We start from the raw sequence: 24,800 nt of genomic DNA, 5'->3' as shown, positions 1-24,800 counted from the left end.
AGAGGATTGGGGATATGTGGGGATATGGTGCACAAAATCTGTTTGCGGAATAGATCAAGGGATAGTGCCTGTCTGTGAAGGTCTTTATGAGAACTTTGGTATGCTGGGCAGAGGCATTCTTGTCATAAAACATACACTGTTCCCGGATGGTCAGGCTGTATGGGATGGACATTTTGGTGTGGAAGGGATGGCAGCTGTTGTAATGCAGGTACTGTTGGTGGTTGGTGGGTGTATGTGGACAATGGTGTGGATGGGACTATAGGACAGGAGGAGGTCAACATCCTACACTAGTTCAAGGAGGCCCAGGAGAGGTGGATGGGAATCGAAGTGTTGAGGTAGTGAAGGAATGAGTATATATTGACGTGATCCTTAGTTCAGTACTTTAAGATATCATCAACGAACCTGAACCATACCAGGGGTTTGGGGTTGGGTGGTTTTGGAAGCTAGTAAGGTTTCCTCTAGATGGCCCAGAACAGGTGCCCCAGAGGATGATATAGCAGTGTGTTAATGGCTGTGGCACAGGTTTATTTGTATACCTTCCCTTTACAGGAAAAGTAGTTGCACATTAGGATGGAGTTAGTAAGGTGAACATGGGAGAGAAGGAGGAGGAGGAGGAGGAGGAGATTAGTGTTTAACGTCCCGTCGACAACGAGGTCAGTAGAGACGGAGCGCAAGCTCGGGTGAGGGAAGGATGGGGAAGGAAATCGGCCATGCCCTTTCAAAGGAACCATCCCGGCATTTGCCTGAAGCGATTTAGGGAAATCACGGAAAACCTAAATCAGGATGGCCGGAGACGGGATTGAACCGTCGTCCTCCCGAATGCGAGTCCAGTGTGCTAACCACTGCGCCACCTCGCTCGGTAGGTGAACGTGGGGTGAGATAGTGGATTTCGAGTCTGGCGGATGTTGGGAGAGGTGGTATTCAATAGCAGCAAGACCATTGGTATGAGGGATGTTGGTGTATAGGGAAGGGACGTCAACACTGATGAGTAGAGATCCAGGGGGTAAAGGGGTGGAGACAGTGGAGAGTCAGTGAAGGAAGTGTTTGGTATATTTGATGTGGGAGGCTAGATTTTGGGCAATTGGTTGAAGGTGTTGCTCAATGAAGTCCGAAATTCTTCCAATATGAGCACACTAATCAGCTACAATGGGGCATCCAGAAGTGTTGGGTTTGTAGATTTCAGGGAACATGTAGAAAGTGGGTGCGAATTGTTTCATAGGGGTGAGGACAGAAATGGATTCAGGGAAGAAGTTCTAAGAACAGCCTCAGGATTTAAGCAGGGATTGGAAGCATGTTGGACTTCTTTGATGTGACCACTCTGGCAGTGTGCTCCCAGTCTTTTCGTTGTGCCTGCCTGCAACTCAACATGTCATCTTTACAGTGTAGCAACCTATCCTTTTCAGCATATTGTTGAAATTCTGAAATTTACAGTGTGTTGTGAAAGTATTGGACTATGTCAGTGACATCATAATAATTACACAAATTCCAAAAAGCACATTTACAAAATTCCCCATACAATGTTGAGCATTAGATAAAGCTTTCTCTGTTTGTTAATGGTCCATTTGGTTGTGGAAGAAAATGGTTTCCTACTTGTCATCTTGCTGGCACCACTTGAAGACAGCAACCCAAGAGCTAAAAGCAGTCCTCACCCCTGCCATAAAGATATGACAGAAGTTCACCAGTGCAGTTTCCCTACTTGGTTGCCAGTGAAGGCTATGTTTTTAGCTGTGGAGGATACTACCCAGGTTATAAAATGGCCAGAGATACCACACTCCTCCTCACTCAACTCATTTGTTGCTCAGTTGTAGCCCTTTTTTTCCTTGTTCATAGCTTATTTGCTCTTTGTCAAGATGAACATTGTTGCAGTAGTCTGCCACCATGTTAGATAACAGTGTGCTCTGACCTCCATTGCCATTAATTATGTCATGCAATGAGAATTGGTATTTGTGGGTACCAGACTTGAGATCATACAAGCCTGGTGTTGACACTATGGGCAGCCAACCACTTATGTGCTGTTGATAACCTGGTAAGCCTCTTGCAACAAATCTCTACAACTCTCATGGCTAGTTAACAACACCTGTTCTCTCTTTGTCTTTTTATCTCCTGAGCATATTTAAAATTCGATCTATTTTCTCTGCTTTTGACACAAGCATGGCAGATACTTTGTGCATTCCCATCATTTAGTTCTGTTTTAACATACTACACACTGTAGTAAGCGAACTTCTCTCTCTCTTAAATGCTTTTTCAATTCAGATATTTTCCCGAGTATAACAGAGTTATTTACACCGATAATCTGGCATTGTGGATTAGATCTGGTATAGTGGATTAGTGGCTTTATGGATTAGTGGCTCCTATAATGGAAAGACTGTGTGAAATTTCATCTGTGCTGAAGTGTACATCTAAATTACATTAAAATTCTCCTAACTGTTTCTTGTATGTAACAGTCTTGTCTATCCTAATATATTTAAACAAGTTTAAGCAGAAACACCTGCAGTACAACGATAAGTCTGACACTGACACAATTGTAGTGGTAGGAGAATTTTTTGGAGGTTAGATATTGCTGAGAGTATGGAAGAACGCAACAGTTAGTGAAAGGCTAATCCCAAGATCTACACCACTTAAGATTACACCAAGACTATAAATACTGGCAACAGAAAGTGGGCATGCTCTTTCTTGCATGAATCACTGTCTGTACAATGGGAGCATGGCTGCACGAGCTGGGAAATAAAGGTCTGTTTCTCAGTATGGCTAAATTTTCATAGATTTTTTTTCATGTGTGCTATTCACAAATGTTCCATGACACATAGCTAAATATTCTGTTTGTTTACAACATGTCTCACATAAATGTAAGTTTAATTAAAAAACCATTCATTCTATAACACAGATTGTTCCTCAATTCTCACATTTGCAACCTACTGTCTTCATTCCATATACATTGCCAAATTAATTAAGTCTGGAATAAAAAATGCATTACACAGACTGATGCAAATATGAAAATGCATCATTGGTCCTTCTTGTTGATTTACTTGGACAGAGTAAGAGTAAGGTTCACTAACTTGGCCTCAACATTTTCTGGTGTGCCGATACTACGAACATTTGCTTACTTACTCTCCCAAAAACAATCCTATTACATTAAAATTGGTGAGACAACTGTTGTGTTGTCTGTGGACAAATAAGGCTAAGAACACTGGAGCAAGGGCAAAAATGTGTGTGTCACTTTTAACACTTTCCACTTCTGAGTACAGTCATACAAATTTCACCCTTTGTGCAACTCTTGAAATTACTTGACATGATTTCATGAACTCAAGGACTTGGGTACACAATGTGAAAACTGATACCCGAAGTGTTGTAGCTTAAAGAATAATACGGTACTGGTAATATTTCTTGCACAACCATGTATTTCCAGAAATTCCTTTTCCCTTTTGAATGATCTGCAAGTGTACAAGCCCACACTTTTTTCCAGTATCAGCCTTATTGTTGTTTTTCTCTCTACCATTGTTTTAAATAAATAAATTCTTGCACTGTTTATAATGAGTCCCTTATTTTTAAATTGGGTCATATTAAAGTCTACAACAGCAACAACAAAAACTAAATATTACCTGGCAAAGGAAACATCTTAGCTGGACAGAATGGCATACCTGAGAAGTGCAGAGGAAAGGTAATACTAGTGTACACTCTAGAACTCTTACATGTAATGTGCTGTCATATGCTACACGTCTGTATGCACCGCTAAATGAAGTACCTATTTAGAACAAGAACAAAAACAGAACATACAGCACATCTCATCTTGGCTGCTCATGACCCTTTGCTGGCAGTACCATAAAACTACTTTCCCCAGCATTATTTTCCATAGCTTTGTCTGTTGATTAGTCATCTACTGTTTCAGTGGCACATGATTCTCTCTTTGTACGGATCTATGCTGACTGATTTTATAGCATTTTCACTTTCCTCATCTGTCAAAGTATCCCTCCTCAAGTAGTCATCACACACTTTTTTGGTAAGATGCATGGCCTTTCAAGTCTTCTAATGTCACAGCAGCAAACACAAATGAACCACATCATCTAGTGGTTAGCATTTTTGGCTTGTGAGGCCAACTGGGAAGCTGCTTAAATATGAATGTTGCAAAACTGATAACAAGTAAGAGAAGTAGCATTATGCCAAAAGACTTGCACCAGGCATGGTGACAATGTTTATTTATTAGCAGCGGAAATAGCAGCTGTTATTTTTTTAAGTCAGAATGCTAGATGCTTGATGTTATATGAATCCAGTTCTTATTCTTCGCAAGATTCCACACCAGTTCTATAGGATTTGTGTGTGGATAGAATGGAAGCAGTACGAAGGGAATCATTTTCTTAGAAAACCTTGTGAACAGAATGAAGAGAAGAAGGTTAGTGTTCCTTAATTAATGCCAAAGTGTGAATTTCCTTGTCCCTGTTGATTTTTAATTTTTCTCTGTCAATTTCAACATAAAATTCTAACATTTTCCTGTTACAGCCTTAGTAAAGAAGCAAATACAAAATTAAACTCAGCACTCACCACAATGATACATTTTCTGGCACTGTTGTTTGATGATAATCTTCATACACTACCACTCTACAACATGTAGAACTTTACGAATGTAAAGTGTATGAATCCATAATTTTACTAAATAAAACTACTAAGTGTTGTTATTCTGATGCTTCATTTTCTGCAAAAAATTGAATGTATACAGTATATTCTCTTCATAAGTATGTTCAAATCCCAAAGATGGAACAGTTTTTCTCAGAGTTTTTGTCTTAACCTTGAAGTCCAGTTCTATGTGACAAAAGCTGTGAAGTTTTTGCCAAGATGGTATTTGCCTGTACCACAGAAATTTCTGTCTAATAACACATTTACCTCTACCATCAAGGAAATATTTATTGTGTACATTTTATCTATTCTGTTTTGAGGCAGATACTAGAATCCACATCCACTAAGCATTGTCCCCCCCCCCCCCCCCTCTGATTTTTGCACACCGCTGGCTAACTTAACTTTTGCTTGTCGACATTTGCTTGCACCTGCTGTCGCCCTATCTCTCAGTTTGGCAGTATCAAACCTTTCTCATTCTCACTGCCAGTAAAATTAATGACTTTAACAGCAAGTTGTTGCTGCTTCTTGTGAAGGTATTCATATCCTAAGCACTACTTTGCGTATTCACACTGTGAGATGAGAATGGGCACTACTTTAAACTGGACATGGCTGCACCTAGTCACGTGACCAAGTTTGTTCCAAAAATGGTCAGGTTACCATTTTGTCCTGCTGACAAGGGAACATTCCCAAGTGTCAAATGATCTTGATGAATCTTGGTGGGTGTGTAGAGGGGACAAAATAATGCAATACATATTTTTTTTGTTCATGTTCAGTTTCACATTTAAGGAGTAGAGTAAAATATACCCCAAAAAATAATTTGGCATATTAGGTTTGGAGGGAATATCTTCAAAATATTAAATATGAAAAATGTTTCTCACATAAAAGTTGAGATGTAATTAACACTCTTGAAAACTGTATACTCAGATTATGTAGTAATTTGAAATTTTGCAAAATACCCCACCACCATCAAATAATTTTGGAAAATGAAAGCTTTTGTTACAAAAAGAAGCTTTGAAGCTACATACGTCCAAGTGTAATAAAGCTGCTTTCTGAAATACTATTTTTGGAAAATATGCTTCATGCAATGTGCTGTTGGAGTATTTTCAACATACCTAATTAAAATATCTAAACATCAATTATTTATTTAAGTTACATTTGTATTATGTTATAAATTGTGATTTTTACATTCTTTTTTCTTTTCTTTTTTTTTTTAGTTTACTGTTTCAAATAAGTTTATTTTGTTAATTGGAAATAATAAGCAGCTCATTATTATGATACAAAATCATTACAATAAAGATAATCTGTAAATAAATGTTTAAAACATAATGTTTATATACATCTTGCACATAAAATGAGCAAGATTTCTTCACATAATATACATGACAGGGAAAACAAACATAAAACAAAATTCAGCAGAATTTCAAACCATTGTACATCATCCTCTAAATATCCCGATTTGTATCAGGCGTATTTCAGTACACTGGTAAGCTGTGGCAAAAAGAATTAATTATGCACTAGTGACTGCAGCTTAATTATACTGTTTTTCAAATGAAGATCAACATCAGAATCTTTCAACAGAACTAGATCTGAATATCTTCTCACAAGGTTCTCGCAACATCAAAAAGCTTATATGTACCATGTCTGCACCTGTGCCTTCAAATCCTTTGGGATAATGGGATGAACAACTTTCTTTTCACTGGGTACGAGGGTCAACATGGTTTTTTTCACACTGACCACCCACCTACTCATAGTTTTAAAAGAAACTAACAGTGAGTCTGGAATGAGAATTTGAGAATCTCTTTTTCAAGCACTACATGTCATTGCGACAGCATCAAAATCTGGTACACAAACATCCGATCACGTCAAAAGTTATTTGAAAGACCTTTTCTTTCTTAGGGAGGGAGGAATCTGTATTATTGCTAGAGTCATAAGGCTGATAAGGCTGTTAATGTGAAAGAACCATAAGAGCTGCGTACCTGAGGTTAAGGAACTTTTTCGTTTGGTAATTCCAAAGGATTCAATGGCACAGGTACAGTCAGGGAGTAGTCATTCCACGTTAGACCATTTAATTTTGGAATATTTTCTTGCTTGACTATCATGGATTTTGATGAAATTTTATGTGAATGTTCGTACATGTTTCTGATGAACAATGGTACAGTTTAATGTTTTTCAAAGCAATACTGGTCAAGACATACTTATTTGTTTGACTCCATGTGCAACTTTGGGCTGGGCGAGCATCAATTACTGGCAACTTTCAACTGTTATACCTCAGACGGTATGCCATTGAAAGAAATGCAATTTGGCCCTCTTATACAATTTTATGCGTTCTCTTATGAATAATAATGAAAATAATTTTATGAATGACATTCAGCCAGAAAATTTTAGGCAAAAATCGCCCAAAAAAAATTGGCATCTGAAAGAGTTTCAAAGTGTTGTTTCTTATATCTCATGGTCTAAAGGTATGACAGTGATAACAAAGCACCTTGACACCTCTTTGTTTTTAGGAAATTTATTTTCCATAAATTATTTCAGACTAATCACAATTAGAAAGCACACGTTTTCAAATATCCAGAAAATAGCATTCGATTTTCCAGTATGTGTGCTAACAATACCTGAAAATGGCAGACTTGTTTGAGGGAATGTATCATGACAAAAGGCAACCTTGCAGAAACCTGTTGTCCATGTTTCGTTGCATGTGTTTAAACTGACAAGTAATATCTCATTATGTTGTGTTGGCCCACAAGGACATCGTCACAACCTGTTCAAGAACATGAACTGGCAACTCCAAATATAGCTGAGGGTGGGTTTCTTCATCCAGGTTTCCAAGCCTGTGATCTGGTTTCTCAATACAGATTCCAAAGATATTGATGTTGTGGTCTTCAGTCCTAAGACTGGTTTGATGCAGCTCTCCATGATACTCTATCCTGTGCAAACTTCTTCATCTCCCAGTACCTACTGCAAGCTACATCCTTCTGTATCTGTTTAGTGTATTCATCTCTTGGTCTCCCTCTATGATTTTTACCCTCCACGCTGCCCTCCAATACTAAATTGGTGATCCTTTGATGCTTCAGAACATGTCCTACCAACCGATCCCTTCTTCTAGTCAAGTTGTGCCACAAATTCCTCTTCTCCCCAATCCTATTCAATACTTCCTCATTAGTTATATGATCTACCTATCTAATCTTCAGCATTCTTCTGTAGCACCACATTTCACAAGCTTCTATTCTCTTCTTGTCCAAACTAGTTATCGCCATGTTTCACTTCCATACAAATACTTTCAAAAACGTCTTCCTGGCACTTAAATCTATACTCGATGTTAACAAATTTCTCTTCTTCAGAAAGGCTTTCCTTGCCATTGCCAGTCTACATTTTATATCCTCTCTACTTCGACCATCATCAGTTATTTTGCTCCCTAAATAGCAAAACTCCTTTACTACTTTAAGTGTCTCATTTCCTAATCTAATTCCCTCAGCATCACCCGACTTAATTCAACTACATTCCATTATCCCGTTTTGCCTTTGTTGATGTTCATCTTATATCCTCCTTTCAAGACACTATCCATTCCGTTCAACTGCTCTTCTAAGTCCTTTGCTCTTTCTGACAGAATTACAATGTCATTGGCAAACCTCAAAGTTTTTATTTCTTCTCCATGGATTTTAATACCCTACTCCGAATTTTTCTTTTGTTTCCTTCACTGCTTGCTCAATATACAGATTGAATAACATCGGAGAGCGGGTACAACCCTGTCTCACTCTCTTCCCAACCACTGCTTCCCTTTCATGCCCCTCGACTCTTATAACTGCCATCTGGTTTCTGTACAAATTGTAAATAGCCTTTCGCTCCCTGTATTTTACCCCTGCCACCTTCAGAATTTGAAAGAGAGTATTCCAGTCAACATTGTCAAAAGCTTTCTCTAAGTTTACAAATGCTAGAAATGTAGGTTTGCCTTTCCTTAATCTAGCTTCTAAGATAAGTCGTAGGGTCAGTATTGCCTCACGTGTTCCAATATTTCTACGGAATCCAAACTGATCTTCCCTGAGGTCGGCTTCTAGCATTTTTTCGATTCGTCTGTAAAGAATTCGCGTTAGTATTTTGCATCCGTGACTTATTAAACTGATTGTTCGGTAATTTTCACATCTGTCAGCACCTGCTTTCTTTGGGATTGGAATTACTATATTCTTCTTGAAGTCTGAGGGTATTTCACCTGTCTCATACATCTTGCTCACCAGATGGTAGAGTTTTGTCAGGAATGGCTCGGCTCTCCCAAGGCCATCAGTAGTTCTAATGGAATGTTGTCTACTCCTGGGACCTTGTTTCGACTCAGGTCTTTCAGTGCTCTGTCAAATTCTTCATGCAGTATCGGATCTCCCATTTCATCTTCATCTACATCCTCTTCCATTTCCAGAACATTGCCCTCAAGTACATTGCCCTTGTATAGGCCCTCTATATACTCCTTCCACTTTTCTGCTTTCCCTTCTTTGCTTAGAACTGGGTTTCCATCTGAGCTATTGATAATCATGCAAGTGGTTCTCTTTTCTCCAAAGGTCTCTTTAATTTTCCTGTAGGCAGTATCTATCTTACCCCTAGTGAGATAAGCCTCTACATCCTTACATTTGTCCTCTAGCCATGCCTGCTTACCCATTTTGCACTTCCTGTCGATCTCATTTTTGAGACGTTTGTATTCCTTTTTGCCTGCTTCATTTACTGCATTTTTATATTTTCTCCTTTCATCAATTAAATTCAATATGTCTTCTGTTACCCAAGGATTTCTACTAGCCCTCGTCTTTTTACCTACTTGATCCTCTGCTGCCTTCACTACTTCATCTCTCAAACCTATCCATTCTTCTTCTACTGTATTTCTTTCCCCCATTCCTGTCAATTGTTCCCTTATGCTCTCCCTGAAACTCTGTACAATCTCTGGTTTAGTCAGTTTATCCAGGTCCCATCTCCTTAAATTCCCAACTTTTTGCAGTTTCTTCAGTTTTAATCTACAGTTCATAACCAATAGGTTGTGGTCTGAGTCCACATCTGCTCCTGGAAACATCTTACAATTTAAAACCTGGTTCCTAAATCTCTGTCTTACCATTAGAAAATCTATCTGAAACCTGTCAGTATCTCCAGGCTTCTTCCGTGTATACAACCTTCTTTTATGATTTTTGAACCAAGTGTTAGCTATGATTAAGTTATGCTCTGTGCAAAATTCTACCATGCGGATTCCTCTTTCATTTCTTACCCCCAATCCATATTCACCTACTACATTTCCTTCTCTCCCTTTTCCTACTACTGAATTTCAGTCACCCATGACTATTAAATTTTCGTCTCCCTTCACTATCCGAATAATTTCTTTTATTTCATCATACATTTCTTCAATTTCTTCTTCATCTGCAGAGCTAGTTGGCATATAAACTTGTACTATTGTAGTAGGTGTAGGCTTCATGTCTATCTTGCCCACAATAAGGCGTTCACTTTGCTGTTAGTAGTAGCTTACCCGCACTCCTATTTTTTTTTATTCATTATTAAACCAACTCCTGCACTACCCCTATTTGATTTTGTATTTATAACCCTGTATTCGCCTGACCAAAAGTCTTGTCCATCCTGCCACCAAACTTCACTAATTCTCACTATATCTAACTTTAACCTATCCATTTCCCTTTTTAAATTTTCTAACCTACCTGCCCGATTAAGGGATCTGACATTCCACACTCTGATCCGTAGGACACCAGTTTTCTTTCTCCTGATGACAACGTCCTCCTGAGTAGTCCTCGCCTGGAGATCCGAATGGGGGACTATTTTACCTCCGGAATATTTTACCCAAGAGGACGCTATCATCATTTAACCATACAGTAAAGCTGCATGCCTTCGGGAAAAATTACAGCTGTAGTTTCCCCTTGCTTTCAGCCGTTCGCACAGCAAGGCCGTTTTGGTTAGTGTTACAAGGCCATATCAGTCAATCATCCAGACTGTTGCCCCTGCAACTACTGAAAAGGCTGCTGCCCCTCTTCAGGAACCACACGTTTGTCTGGCCTCTCAACAGATACCCCTCCGTTGTGGTTGCACCTACGGTACAGCTATCTGTATCACTGAGGCACGCAAGCCTCCCTACCAACGGCAAGGTCCATGGTTCTTGGGGGGAGGTCCAAAGATATATTAAGAATTGTTAGTTTGTTTTTAAGATGCTGCTCAAGGGTTCCATTAGGAAAATTCGCAACCTACAATACATCCCTTCGTAGCTTATTATGTAAACAAGACATGTTGCAAACTGTTCATTGTTGCATTATTTCAATCACTTGCAGAATGATACATTACCTGTACATGTGTTTATTCAAAAATTGACTGACTTTTATTGACTCAAACAAAACTCCCTAAATTATATTATTTCAGCAACATCCCAGGTGCACAATATAAAAATTGTACAAATTCTGTCAATCTGTGTAGCCACAACAATTTCAACACTAATACAGAATGGAACATTTTTGTCGCCAGCCACAGAAACTCTCCATGTGATGGGTTTGGTGGCACTCATATTAGCCTACAAAGGCCACCAACAAATAAAATAAAATAGTGCAACAATGAACAGTTTGCAACATTCTCTTGTTGACATAATGAGCTATGAAGGGATGTATTACAGGTTGCAACTCTGCCCAATAAAACCACTGAGCAGCATCTTGAAAACAAATATGTATCTTATATCTAAAAACAAAGATGATGTGACTTACCAAATGAAAGTGCTGGCAGGTCGACAGACACACAAACGAACACAAACATACACACAAAATTCAAGCTTTCGCAACAAACTGTTGCCTCATCAGGAAAGAGGGAAGGAGAGGGAAAGACGAAAGGATGTGGGTTTTAAGGGAGAGGGTAAGGAGTCATTCCAATCCCGGGAGCGGAAAGACTTACCTTAGGGGGAAAAAAGGACGGGTATAAACTCGCACACACACACATATCCATCCACACATATACAGACACAAGCAGACATATTTAAATATGTCTGCTTGTGTCTGTATATGTGTGGATGGATATGTGTGTGTGTGTGTGTGTGTGTGTGTGTGTGTGTGTGTGTGTGTGTGTGTGTGTGTGAGGCAACAGTTTGTTGCGAAAGCTTGAATTTTGTGTGTATGTTTGTGTTCGTTTGTGTGTCTGTCGACCTGCCAGCACTTTCATTTGGTAAGTCACATCATCTTTGTTTTTAGATATATATTTTTCCTACGTGGAATGTTTCCCTCTATTATAACCAAATATGTATCTTTGTAGCTTAAATTAAGAAACCAGATTACTGGCTTGGGAAACTGGATGAAGAAACCCACTCCCAGATATATTTTCATGACCCCTATTGGGTTGCCAGTTCATGTTCTTGAATGGGTAGTGACAATGTCATCATGGGGCATCACAATATAGAGAGACATTACTTGTCAATTTAAAAATAGAAACCACATGCAACGAAATATGGACAACAGATTGTTGCAATGTATCCTGTTGTCATGGTACATTCCCTCAAATATGTCCGCCATTTTCAGGTATTGTTAGCACACATTGGAAAATCTAATGTTATTTTCTGCATGCTCTTTCTAACTATGATTAGTTTGAAAACAATTTTGGAAAACAAATTTCCTAAAATAAACTTGAATGTGATCTATTTTTGTAATTTTTATGGAAATCAAATTTGAACTGATTTTGTAGAAATTTCGGAAGCAGTAAGTGAATGATATTTCATATTGGAAAGCCTTACCTGTATCTTGCTAAATAGTTGTTGTGAAAATTTCATATCTATCGTGACTCAATGAGATATAAGAAGCCAAAGTTAAAACTGTATTCAGTTAAAATGATGTTGAAACAGTTTTGGATCGACCACAGAAGTCTACAACTTGTATATGGTGATAGGGAATAGGAAGGTAATAGGCAATGTGAGAGTCGACCACGCATTTAGGGATTAGTAGGTGACGTATTTCCACTGAAGCATTATTATTAATTGTATCACGATGCAGAAATGTTACCCTCACAGCTAATGAAGTTAAGACATGAATATCACATAGGACACAGACAATAATAAGTACTGAGGTACAAATACATAAAGCACATGGGGAATGTTTGTTATATTCATAGTGAGCAGCAAAGTCCATAATAAGTTATGAGCGAATTAAAGCAACAGGATTTGTTTCGCTATTTTTCTCTGTTACCATGATCTAGGGTACCTTCAGTTCTCTCAAAAGACCTGTGAATCTTGTTTGAAAACCTAGTTTAGTTATCAAATGAAATGAAAATAAAACCAGAAGTATAAAATGAGAGCTATTTTCATATCATTTTGATTCTCAATACGTATATGTATGACAGCGGTACATCAAGTGCTGGTATGAACCTGAATGGAAATGAGCGCTGACTGGGATGAGTCATGCCTGACATGTAATGGTAAAATACACACATCAAAAAAAGTTTTGCATCACCTCAGTTCTGAGAGTTCCAGAAGCTGTACAGAAAATTGGAATAGAGATCAACATAAACATCATTTCCGCCCTTTTTACTGCTCATGAAAACCACACATTGCATGTTGTGCCACCATACAGGGAGACATTCAGATATGGTGGTCCAGATTGCTTTACACACTGATACCTCTAATACCTAGTAGCACGTCCTCTTGCATTGATGCATGCCTATATTTTTCATGGCATACTATCCACAAGTTCATCACGGCACTGTTGGTCCAGATTGTCCCACTCCTCAGCGGCGATTTGGCGTAGCTCCCTCAGAGTGATTGGTGGGTCACATCGTACATAAACAGTCCTTTTCAATCTATCCCAAGCATTTCCGATAGGGTTTATGTCTGGATAACATGCTGACCACTCTAGTTGAGCAATGTCATTATCCTGAAGGAAGTCATTCAGAAGATGTGCACGATGGGGACATCAATTGTCATCCGTGAAGACGAATGCATCACCAATATGCTGCCGATACGGTTGCACTATTGGTCGGAGGATGGCATTCACGTATCATACAGCCATTACGGCACCATCCATGACCACCAGCGGCATATGTCGGCCCACATAATGCCACCCCAAAACAGCAGGGAACCTCCACCCTGCTGCACTCACTGGACAGTGAGTCCACGCCATTCAGCCTGACTGGGTTACCTCCAAACATGTTGTGGTGTCACCGCCAGACACCACACTTGCTAGGTGGTAGCCTTTAAATCGGCCACGGTCCATTAGTATATGTCAGACCCGCGTGTCGCCACTATCAGCGATTGCAGACCGAGCGCTGCCACACGGCAGGTCTAGAGAGATGTCCTAGCACTCGCCCCAGTTGTACAGCCGACTTTGCTAGCGATGGTTCACTGACAAATTACGCTCTCATTTGCCAAGACGATATTTAGCATAGCCTTCAGCTACGTCATTTGCTACAGCCTAGCAAGGCGCCATTATCATTTGCTATTTATCTTGTGATGCATGTACCTCATACCGATGTTCACCAATTATGGATTAAAGTTAAGTATTCCATAAGCTACGTACTTTATTTGCTAGTCTTCATTGCTTGACCTGTTCTAGACCTCACGCCAGCCTGCGTGAGCTTAACGCATGCCTTTCGGCTTCCTGTCATAGTGGATTGGCTGTCTTGCCAGTCCACAACAGTTTGGCGACGAGCCCAAATCACGTTCGTATCTATACTGCCCTGATTTACTTGTGTCATAGCTTCGCCACAATCTCCGGATGTACTGTCTGAATTTTATCGCTTACAGAATCAGCAGACGCAGGCCTTACTGGATGCCCTTGGACAGCTCGTCCAGGGTCAACATGCGCTGCAAAACGATGCGGCGGCCGCCGCTCCACCGCTACCGCAGCCACAACATGCAGTTGCACCACCTTTTCGTCCTTTTGATGCTGCACTGGAAAGCTGCACGGAGTGGTCACGCCAATTTGGGTTCCATCTCGCCGCCTACAGAATTCAAGGTAACGAGCGGCAGCCTTTCTTATTATCGTGTGTCGGAGTGACCACGTACCGTGTGATAGTGAAATTATTTCCCCGACGCGACGTAGCAACTCTGTCCTACGAAGAAATTTTGTCTGCATTAGATGCATATTTCAAAGAATCAGTCAATGTAGTTGCCAAACGGTATACGTTCTTTCGTACAAAACGTACGGCCGGTCAGACTAATCGGGAGTGGGTTGCAACCTTGCAAGGCCTTACTAGGGATTGTGCTTTTGAGTGTCAATGTGGACTCCCTTATTCAGATACTATGGTGCGTGATGCGATTGCACAGAACGTTTCTGATGTTCGTATAAGGGAACAGATTTTGAAACTCGTCAATCCCTCCCTTCAACAAGAGATGGACATTTGATTGGCAGGACACTCTTGACTTTGCTCAGGAATCATTTGAAACTTCGCCACTCGTGTGTCAGGTTAACCAGCCCCCTGGGCGAGCTGCACGGAACAGTAAACAGTCCTCGCACCCGGCCGCGCCAAAGCCGCCTGGCTCTCAGCCACGTGTCCCGCGTCGGCAAGCAAATGCAGTGAAATCATGCCTGCGGTGTGCTACTAGACATTTGCGTGAGACTTGCCTGTCACACCAAGCTATTTGCTTTTTCTGTAATAAAAAAGGACATGTTGAAAGTGTTTGCCAGAACAAGCTCAGAACGGACACTCCAACCATTCCAGGCCCTTTGCTTCGCGCCGGAATCGGAATCGAACCCAGAATACTCAGGCTCGTGAACCTTCGCCCATGGAAATTCATGTAGTTCATTCCACTCCGCCCAGTGCCACTCTAACAGTGACTGTGTTTGTCCCACAAATAGTGTGCGTCGACATCGCCGGAAATCCCGTCAAGTCGCAAGTGATTCTGTACCAGTGTCAGTTCACGTTGCACGAGAAAGTCGCTCTTGTTGTCAGCAGGACAATAAACTTTTTGTAGATTTGGACATTAACGGCAAAGTGATCCCATTCCAGCTCGATACCGGAGCTGCAGTTTCACTGATCAATCACGACACGTACAAACAGCTGGGCACACCTCCGTTGCGTGCTGCAAATGTTAAGCTAACTACATATTCAGGTCACAGGCTCCCTGTGTTAGGACAGTGCAGCCTTCTTGCAACATACAAAGGACAAACAAAACTTGTGTCATTTTACGTCCTTCGTTCTTCTTCTGCAGTGAACTTGTTTGTTTTCGATTTGTTTCAGTTGTTTAACTTGTCTATAGTCAATCAGGTCCTATCAGTGAACCAGACTGTGCCTTCAGCCAGTGTTTCTCGTCTATGTGAAGAATTTGCAGACATTTTTGCACCGGGCCTCGGTTGCGCTAAGAACTATAAAGCACATTTGGAACTGAAAGAAAATGCGCAACCGAAATTTTTCAGAGCGCGCAATGTTCCCCACGCATTGCGTGATGAGGTCGCAAGAACATTACACGATTTGGAATCACAAGGTGTAATTGAACGTGTGCAGGCTTCTCTCTGGGCATCACCCTTAGTAATTTTGCAAAAGCCTTCCGGAAAATTGATACTTTGCATGGACTTCAAGGCAACAGTGAATCCCCAACTAGTGACTGCAACTTTTCCTTTACCCCACCCGGAAGATCTTTTTGACAAATTGTGCCCGGGTAAATATTTTTCGAAGTTGGACCTAGCAGATGCGTACTTGCAAATACCGGTGAATGAAGACTCCCAGCGCGTTTTGGTGGTTAACATGCATCTTGGTTTGTATCGATTCAAACAACTGCCCTTTGAGTGTGCATCCGCCCCTGCATTGTTTCAGCAATATCTACAAACTGTTTGTGCGTCGGTCCCTAGTGCAGCAAACTATCTGGACGATATTGTGATCTCTGGAAAGACGGCAGAAGAACATTTAGCCAATCTCAGAACATTATTTCAGGTCTTGCGACAAAATGGTCTTTGCTTGCGGAAGGACAAATGTGTGTTTTTTGCTCGTGACTTACCCTATCTGGGCCATGTACTCAATGCCCAAGGCATACATCCCAGTCCAGAGCACCTCCGTGCCATACAAGACTTGCCTTCGCCGCAGAATTTGAAGCAGCTACAGAGTGTGCTGGGAAAAATAAATTATTATCATCGCTATGTGCGCCACACCTCTTCCATTTCAGCTCCGCTTCATCGCTTATGCAGTAAAGGTGTTCCGTTCGTCTGGACGACGGAATGCGAACGCGCCTTTCGCCAGTTGAAATCGGCGTTGCTTTCCAATACTTGCCTTCCGCCATTCGATCCCCGGAAGTCCCTTTTGTTGAAGGTGGATGCATCGGATTTCGGGATCGGTGCTGTGCTTGCGCACAAAGATGGTTCGCGCGATCGCCCTATTGCCTTTGCGTCCAAATTGCTCTCGTCTGCACAACGAAATTATTCACAAATCGAGAAAGAAGCATTGGCTCTCGTATTTGGTGTTACAAAGTTTCATGATTTCTTGTATGGTCATCACTTTACTATCATCATCGACCACAAACCTTTGACATCCCTTTTTCATCCGAACAAGCCTGTACCTCCACGTACAGTGCAGAAATTCATTCGCTGGTCTATTTTCCTCTCGCAGTACCGCTACGATATCTTGTATCGGTCCAGTGTTAAGCATGGAAACGCCGATGCGTTGTCCCGTTTGCCTGTTGCTGAGGGTAGAGCATTCGATTCCTCCGAACTTGCTTGCATGTTCATTGATTCGGAAACCGATGACATGGTCGAATCGTTTTAGATTGATTTTCGTCGTGTAGCTACAGCCACAGCTGCTGACCCTGTCCTTGCTACCATTCTGCGTTTTGTTGCTACGCAATGGCCCTTGTCAAAGTCACGGATCGAGGATCCACTGGTTCGCCGATTTTTCGCTCACAAGGAGAGACTTGTTGATCGACGTGGTGTTTTGCTGTTGCGCTCTGATAATGATCAGTCCAGGGTCGTGGTCCCACGTTCGTTACAGTCCTCTGTCTTACGGCTTCTCCACCAAGGACATTGGGGGTATAGTGCGAACGAAACAACTTGCTCCTCAGCACTGTACTTGGTTCGGAATTGATGCTGCGATTACGCATATGTGCTCTTCTTGCATGACATGTGCCGAACAACAATCCGCGCCACCGCAGAAATTATTTGCATGGCCAAAAGCCACTTCCCCTTGTCAACACTTACACATCGAATTTGCTGGTCCATTCTGGAATGCTCGATGGCTGGTTCTGGTCGATTCATTCAGTAATTTCCCTTTTGTTGTCCGGATGTCTTCCACGACGTCATCTGCCACCATCCAAGCGTTATCTGCTATCTTTTGCATTTAAGGTCTGCCACAGACTATTGTTTCCGACAGTGGCCCACAATTCAGGTCCGCAGAATTTCAGCCATTCTGCAAGGCCAATGGTATTCAACATCTGACATCCACACTGTTTTCGCCTCAGTCAAACAGTGCCGCTGAACGATTGGTCCTGACTTTCAAGTCCCAGATGTTGAAGTTGAAAGAGTCGCTTTCTCGGGAGGACGCGTTGTTGCTCTTTTTGTCCTCCTATCGCTCTCAGCCCCGAGATATTCGCTCGCTGGCTGAGTTGCTCCATGGTCGTCCTCATCGAACCTTGATGTCTTTGCTACATCCACCACATCAGGTTCCTGTGCAGTCTACTATCGTAACTATCGAGGTTCACGGCGTTGGCTCGAAGGGCGCATTCTTCGCTGCCTCGGCCGCACTATGTATCTGGTTTTGGGGGCCTCTGGTGAGGTGCGTCAGCATCTCCATCAGCCACGGTCGTCGCACGGGTTCTGCCGCTCCCCGTCTGCTTTCAGCGACGGTGCCGTCCGGTCAGCGCCCTGGGGACCCATCTACTGGCTCGCCTCAGCCCCAGGTGTTACCTACGCTGCCTTCCATTTTGCCCCATGGCGACGCGCCGCCGCCTGTTCTCCCGCCGGCAACGCCCGCAGTGGACGCCTCGCTGCAGCCGCCGGGCGCCTCCCTGGGTCACGCGCCGCCGATCGCTTCCCGTGACCAGATGTCCTCCGCCATGGAACTCTTGCCCGCTCTGGACCATCTGTCATCTTCACCCGTCGGGTGCCCCGACCCGATGGAGGTCGACCCTTCGGCCCCTCCTCTCTCTCTATGGGCGCATAAACTGCATGTTGGCGTGCACCCTGGAGTAGGTTTTCAGGCGTTTCCTAGCTCCCCTCGGACTGAATGGCAGGGTGCGGGTGGCACAGCCTCGCCTGTTAGGCTCCCCACCTCGTCGCATACGTCAACATGGGGTCCTCCCCACGGCGGGCGGAAGCCTTATAACACAACCGTACGCTGATTTGCGGGGGAGGAATGTGGTGTCACCGCAGACACCACACTTGCTAGGTGGTAGCCTTTAAATCGGCCGTGGTCCGTTAGTATATGTCGGACGCGCGTGTAGCCACTATCAGTGATTGCAGACCGAGTGCCGCCACACGGCAGGTCTAGAGAGACGCCCTAGCACTCGCCCCAGTTGTACAGCCGACTTTGCTAGCGATGGTTCACTGACAAATTACACTCTCATTTGCCGAGACAATATTTAGCATAGCCTTCAGCTACGTCATTTGCTACGACCTAGCAAGGCGCCATTATCATTTGCTATTTATCTTGTGATGCATGTACTGTCAGACCGATGTTCACCAATTATGGATTAAAGTTAAGTATTCCAGAAGCTATGTACTTTATTTGCCAGTCTCCATTACTTGACCTGTTCCAGACCTCACGCCAGCCTGCGTGAGCTTAACGCGTGCCTTTCGGCTTCCTGTCATAGTGGATTGGCTGTCTTGCCAGTCCACAACACATGTCTCCAACAATTGTCTGGTTGAAGGCATGTGCAACACTCATCGGTGAAGAGAACGTGATGCCAATCCTGAGTGTCCATTCGGCATGTTGTTGGGCCCATCTGTACTGTGCTGCATGGTGTCGTGTTTGCAAAGATGGACCTCGCCGTGGATGTCGGGAGTGAAGTTGCGCATCATGCAGCCTATTGCGCACACTTTGAGTCTTGACACAATGTTCTGTGGCTGCATGAAAAGCATTATTCAACATGGTGGCATTGCTGTCAGGGTTACACCAAGCCATAATCCGTAAGTAGCGGTTATCCACTGCAGTAGTAGCCCTTCGGCGACCTGAGTGAGGCATGTCATCGACAGTTCCTGTCTCTCTTTGAAACTTTCTTAGGCATCAACATTTTCAGGCGATTTTGCCCAAAAATTTCTCACTGAATATCAATAATAAAATTATTTTCATTACTGTACATAAGAGAACACATGAAGTTGTACAAGATGGCCAAATTTAATTTCTATCACAAAACTACTGTCCAAGGTTTAACAGCTCAACATCATCAGAAATTGACACTCTCTTTGTGCAAAATCGATGAACGTTAAACTTTACCAATGTACATTGGGGACATGTGCATATGTTCACATAAAATTTCAATGAAATCTGCGATGGTCAAGCAGGGAAGTTTAGGTGAGTTGACATGGAATGACCCAGATATACGTGGCTTTCGTTGTTGGAAGAACTTTGTGAGAAAATATTCAGATCTAGTTCTGTTGAATGATTTTGATGTCAATCTCCAGTTGAGAAACAATATATTTAAGCTGCAGTCACTATTGCGTAATCAATTCTTTTCACCACAGCTTACCAATATGCTAAAATATTCCCAATACAAATTATGATACACAGAGGATCACCCTCGAAAATTTGAAATCCTGCTGAATTCTGTTTTATACTGTGTTATGTGAAGAAATTTCATTCATTTTATGTGCATAGTGTAATAAAGCATTATGTTTCGAGCATTTATTTACAGATTATCATTACCGTAATGATTTTTTATCATAATGATGAGTTGTGTACTTTTTCAATTAGTGAAATAAATGAGAGTGAAACGGTAAACTGTGAAACAAAAAAACAAAACAATGAATGTAAAATAACAATTTAAAATATAAAACGAATCTAAGAGAAATAAATAACTAGACTAATAATGAATGTTTGGATATTTTCATTAGGTACATTGAAAATACTCTAACAGCACAACGCGTAAAGTATATTTTCCAAAAATCGTATTTCAGAAACCAGTGTTATTACACATGGAAGTACATAGCTTGAAAGCTTCTTTAATTCATGTTTTAATGAAAGATTTCATTTTTCAAAATTAATGGTGGTGGAGCATTTTGCAAAATTTCAAATTATTACGAAATTAGATTATATAGTCTTCAAAAACTTTAACCACATTTAAACTTTTATATGAGAGCCATTTTTATATATCATTCAAACAATGATATTCCCTTCAAATCTAATATGCCAAATCACTTTTCGGGGTGTGTTTTACTGCTTAAAAGTAAAACTGGGCACAAACAAAAAAATATGTACTGCAATATTTTGCCCTCTCTACACACCTATATAGTTTATCAAGATCGTTTATTGACATTTGAGAGTGTTCCCTTGCGAGTAATACAAATACTGTAGTGAACAACTTTCATGCTGTGGATAATACCAACAGGATAAATGAAAAACAGTACAGTGTAAAATTTATACTTATACTAGTGTAACACCACCAAATAAATTGGCAATAGTTACCTGATGTAAACATTTATACCCTATAGGCTTGTTAACTAATAAGTAACATGTGAAAATAAGAACCTAAACACAGAGAATGCTCTGAAATGATCAGTCATTGATATAAAACTTATTTGGTTAATGCATTAAGCAACAAATTCATCATCTCAGATAACGACTATTATACAACTGTGAATGAAAAGGGCAATTAATTATCACAGGTACTTATACAAAGAGCAAAAGATGCTACAGATACAAAAAAGGGGCAAAAGAACAGAAACCCTGAAGCAGAATGAGGCAGCTATCAAAACCAAGATGAGAACTCAAGCAGATAGTAACAAACATTATAGTACATGTTGAATTTAACAAAACTATTCAGAAAAGTAACAAAGGGTTTGAGAAGATATAATGAAAATTTTGTAAGAGAAACCAATTGAAAAGCACAAGGGTGAAAAAGTATAAACAGAAACATGTTTGATAGCACCACTACTCATGACAGGCAGCACAGTAACTAACATCACAGGGGAAAAATGTAATCATAATTTCTTTAAGTGTTTGTACAGTGAAGACATGAATCAAGACAATAAATAATTAATTGTGAAAATAATAAAATTCCAGACACAATGCCAGATGAGGCGTATAAAACCATTTGTGATGTGGAGAAAAGAGAAGTGCACTCCGATGATGAGGATTCAAATGTGTAAAAATGGACGAGGAATGAAATAAAAAGGAATTTTTTTAAAAATCACAGAAGGTATACAAGTGAGAAAATTCAATAATCTAACAATTCTGTAATTGTTTTACTTCACAAGACACGAGACAGACAAGACAAAAAACTGATTACTATAGCTTCCACAAGACTTAATCACAAAACTAAAACATTACGAATAGCAAGAGGAGTCACGTATGAATTTCTGTCCCAATAAAACTACTCTCAGCGACCCAATGTGGGTCAAAATAAATAATAAGTATTAATTTAGTGATAGTACAGATAAACGTCAATAACAAACTGAAGAACTTAACAAAGAAATTTTGAAATACACCCTGAAAATTTATTGTAAAAAAAAAAAATGTGTAAACGACAAATTGAAAATAAATTAGAGCAAAGGAAGGAAGATCACAGTTTAGTGTCTTGTCTATGATGCCATCATTATACAGGGAAGGCAAACGCAGACTGGGGAAGCATATAGAAGGAAATTGGCTGTGTTCTTATCAAAGGAAGCATGCTGTCATTTACATAATTGTGTAGAACATAGATCTGGACGGCAAGATGGGGTTCTCCTGAAAGTGATTTCATTGTCATACCACTGTGCCACATCCCTTGTTTAAAATGTATGAATTAACAATGAAGCCAAATAACCAGTTGACAAGGTTTTGAATTTTGGGCAGTTTACAATATCCTGATGCACAGCTAAAGGAAGACACAGAGGTGTAAACATGGTCTGGTATGGTTTTCATAAACTTTATAGAGTTTTCAGGATACATTCTGTGGGTCCAGAAAGGAAAGCTTACAGTTAATGTGTATTACTAATTTTGGTTTATTACAGTGAGACTGAATTTTGATACGAAAACCATTCATAAATTGAGAGTTTTTCACAAGCAATGGAAATATTCTTGATGGTAATTATCATAACTGGCAGGAAAAACAAACAAATCAGGGAACAATCTGGAGTGTAAGGCTTAATTTCGACAGTAATGAAGATGGAATGGACCTGTGAAGGATGTGTAGTCGAGCAAATGGGTGGTAGATGCATCAAGGAAGGTCATGGCTGGATATCAAGAGATGAAAGAGACTGACAACAATCTAATTTAAGGTGGGCAAGAGGAAGTCTGCTTCCAGAAGTCAATACAAATAGCTGCTGCTGCTGCTGATGATGATGATGATGATGATGAAATGAGCATTAGTGACCATTAGACACTTCACTAGGTATACATTAAAGTAATTAATAGCAGGTGTAATTTAACATGTGGGGGAAACAGAGAAAAGGAAAAGCTCTTTTTACATTCTCCTCCTTGTGGTGTCTCATGTTTGACACAAATTAAATATTTAGTCTGCTGATATGTTTCTCCAATTCCTCTGCAGACATGGCTTGTTGACAGGGAACTATCAGCTTCAGTGAAAAATTAACATAGCTGAAACCTTGAAAAGAGGCTTTCGGTAATCACATGGCAAATATGGAAGGAGATCTGTGCCCCATCTCCCCCCCCCCCCCCCCCCAGAAAATTTTAAAGATTAGAACTCTTATTTAGCTTTCAAACACTATATTTCAGACATTTTCAGCCCTAAATAAAGAAGATATATTTAACTGATCACATATTTATTTTTATTTTCTTATTAAAATCAACCCAAATTACTATCTTCAATTAAGAAAACTACTCCAGCCTCAATACCACTCACACTTCCAATGAATGTGACAGGGAATCTCCAGCTGATGATCCCCCCGTCACAACAACGTTTACTACTGAGTGCTGCCTACTACACACATCCATTTTTGCCTCATAGAAAGCATCATACATCTTTTTTGTCACAACCCTTTTGTATGGTGGCAGCTCATGTAACTTCTTGACAACAAATTCTTCCAGAATCAGATAATGCATCCTGTTGTCATAGTTGTTGTTGCAGTGTGGAGAAATGAGTAAATATTTTTACGTACAACACCGCTGTTGTTGCAAAGCAACACAACGTTTTTTTTTTTGTAGGGAGAGATGCTTCTGTTTAATATTTTTATAACTACGACTTCAAAAATTCCAGAAGCACTCCCTGCCTCACAGAGCATGACAAGTTCATAAATTTTGTTTCATGTTCACTCCACTTCATAAAGGAACGCACGTAAAGACAACCCACAATACTACAGACAGAGCAAAAACAAACGCTATTGTACTTAGTGGTAGCATGCCAGAAACAATGTTCCTTTGATCTGTACCGACACAGCCATGGAACACTTTCAAGATGTTGACCATATGTTGCGAATATCAGTAATCCAGTACTAGCTGAGGACAATGTTGCAAAACATGTTTCAAACTAAGTCTAAACATGGCTTTAACAAGTCGTGGTGGTCAAAACTTTCGTAGGCAGGTTTCCTGTGTATTCAGGAAGGAAATCACTACAACCTATAAAACATTTCACTAGCATGCGATTAGAAAAATGTAAACACTACTTTTTTCTTTTTTTTTTCAACAACTGACTGTAAAATGTCTATTTCCATTATTTTTTGTAGCTTCCCGTAACCCGTAATTAAGGTGATAAATCTTTAACACAATCTGTAATAGTTGGCTGCTATGAATTAATATGAATGGCCTGGTACAGGAACCACATATCCACAGCTGCTTTTCTGCTTTATCTGTGATATGAAGACATTATCTGCCATTTTTCCTTTGTACTATAAAAGCTCCAGACTACTTCTTAGCTACCTGAGCGTGTGACCAATCTGACTTGTCTAATCACAGTAAGCCTTACAGACTTCCAATAACAGAAAATTTTTGGCACACTTAATTACAGTGTGTAACAACAATTACAAGTGTACTAATACTAATTAGAGGTACTACACAGAGCACAATGACAGCATACTGAGATCTTGGAAAATTTTCATCTGCTAAGTAATGGTGGATATTAAAGAGGGTAACTATTGTGACAGGACTGCAATGACTACAGACTCTCTACTTAAGAAAAATCTGAGAAGGTA

At 40.6% G+C, this 24,800-nt stretch overlaps 1 protein-coding gene across 1 annotated transcript in view; it reads right to left on the bottom strand.

Moving 5' to 3' along the window:
- Positions 1-24,800, bottom strand: part of LOC124615621 (stomatin-like protein 2, mitochondrial) — a 97,540-nt gene that overhangs the window by 32,841 nt on the left and 39,899 nt on the right. The window lies entirely within an intron of this gene.

The sequence above is a fragment of the Schistocerca americana genome, chromosome 5 (assembly GCF_021461395.2).
Source record: "Schistocerca americana isolate TAMUIC-IGC-003095 chromosome 5, iqSchAmer2.1, whole genome shotgun sequence".
Lineage (NCBI taxonomy): Eukaryota > Metazoa > Arthropoda > Insecta > Orthoptera > Acrididae > Schistocerca > Schistocerca americana.
This window is presented reverse-complemented; position numbering and strand designations above follow the sequence as displayed.